This window comes from Lithobates pipiens, unplaced genomic scaffold, assembly GCF_037356315.1.
Source record: "Lithobates pipiens isolate NorthernLeopardFrog02 unplaced genomic scaffold, aLitPip1_a1.2 Scaffold_13, whole genome shotgun sequence".
In the NCBI taxonomy this organism is placed as follows: domain Eukaryota; kingdom Metazoa; phylum Chordata; class Amphibia; order Anura; family Ranidae; genus Lithobates; species Lithobates pipiens.
In genome coordinates, this window is record NW_027507718.1 from 488,063,895 (window position 1) to 488,065,733 (window position 1,839).

At 39.0% G+C, this 1,839-nt stretch overlaps 1 long non-coding RNA gene across 1 annotated transcript; it reads right to left on the reverse strand.

The window, feature by feature from the left end:
• Nucleotides 1–201: 201 nt before the first annotated feature.
• Nucleotides 202–1,458, reverse strand: LOC143976193 (uncharacterized). Its single transcript, XR_013272558.1, has 3 exons — nucleotides 1,386–1,458; nucleotides 830–1,128; nucleotides 202–221 (listed from the first exon to the last, which is right to left on the reverse strand). It is a non-coding gene; the product is annotated as an uncharacterized LOC143976193 (long non-coding RNA).
• Nucleotides 1,459–1,839: the final 381 nt, after the last annotated feature.

The following is a 1,839-nucleotide window of genomic DNA, read 5'->3' on the forward strand; positions in this document are numbered from 1 at the left end:
TGGGTGGCTTGCTCATTTTTGCATTAAAGTTTACTATTGAAGTTTATTTTTACTTAAAATCTGAAACCCAGATTTTATTTGCAGGGGTGGAACTTTAAAACACAGGATTATAACTGAAAATAAGTGTCAGCTATCTAATATGAGATAAACACATGAAATAAAAAAGAGGAAGGAGGTTTTTGTACGGCTCTGTATCACTGTGTGAGAGGGATCTCCCTACCCTGCTGACAGGGCCAGATTAACATAGGGGCTATTGGAGCTGCAGCTCCAGGCCCCTACCTTAATAGAGGCCCAGCAGGGACGGACTGACCATTTGGATACTGCACTGCATGAGATGCTCCTTGTACCTCCTGCAGCAGGGGGGAATCTGAAAGTCGGTGGTGATCGGTGCGGCGGGCAATCACAAGCACCATCACCACGACACCATCACCACTCCCTCCATGAAGCAGCTGAAAGCCATTCCACCTCCTCTAGAAGGAGATTGGTGCTTGTAATTGCGCCCCCCCCATACTGATCACCCAAGACTGTCCATTAGATTCCCCCTGCTTTGGGCCCCCCCCCCCCGTGTGCAGTACTGACGCCTTCCACTGCTTCATCCTCCCGAAAAATTATTGTGAAAAAAATGTAAAAAATATAAAAAAAACTCCAACAAATAATAATAAATGAAGAAAATAATTCAAAAATGTAATAAATAATTAAAAAAATTAAGGGCTCATTCACATGGGTTCTCTTGTGCATACAGTGTGAATTTTTCATTTTATTTATTTCCATAAAAAGGCCCATCAAAATCCTCAGCACCAGGCCCATGATACTCTTAATCTGGCCCTGCCTGCTGACAGTAATAACTTCCTTCATCATCTTCACTCACTCCTTGTATCTTCATTGAAAATTGGGTTCCTGATCCAGATCCACTGAACCTATCTGGAACCCCAGATTCTCGAGTATTGGCATGATACATGAGGAGTTTAGGAGGTTGTCCTGCTTTCTGTTGGTACCAGGATATTAAGTGAGCGTTTACTACAGAGTGATAAAGACTTTTACTGGCTGTACATGTGATGGTGACTGTCTGTCCCGGGGACACAGACATAGAATCCGGAGTCTGAGTCATCACAATCTGTCCACAGGATCCTGAGGATGAGAAGAGACATATTGATTATCAATAGATTTCATTTTAATAGATTTCAATATATAGCTAAAATTGTCTGTACTTCCCAATAAAGCTCCATGTAGGGATCTATGTTCTGTTTATAATGAACCAAAATGCTGAACGGTGTTCAATAATTGCTAATAGATGTATATACAATTACCTTTATTTTAATTTTGTTTGGTTCTTACTGTAATTATTATTTTACATCTGACAAAATAATCACAAACTATCCTCATACCTTGGATGTAGACATAGAAGACACAGAGTAGATATGTCAGAGGAAACATCTTGATGGGTCTGGTCTGTCACTCACACAGATCATTGACCTTCATGGTAAACTGTTTATATAACATGAAATCTATAGGGAAATAATCTCAGTCTCACTATGTAAAGCAGGAAATATTCAAATATTACAAGTTATGCTGAATAATATATCTCAGTGCTCAGTAGAATGTGGACTGTCTGGGTAGAATAGACCCAACATATTACATGCAGTGATGTTCATTATGTAAGATTTAGGAGATTTTTCCACTTTTGGAGAAAAACCTCTACACATCTCACTGCTACTTATCAGTAGGAATAAGTGAAACAATTTGTTTTAATTTGCTCATAATTTCAGTAAGCAAAATTGGAAATTCAAGACAAACTTGGCTTTTTCAGTGAATGTATTGGAATTAAGGTGATTTCTGGTG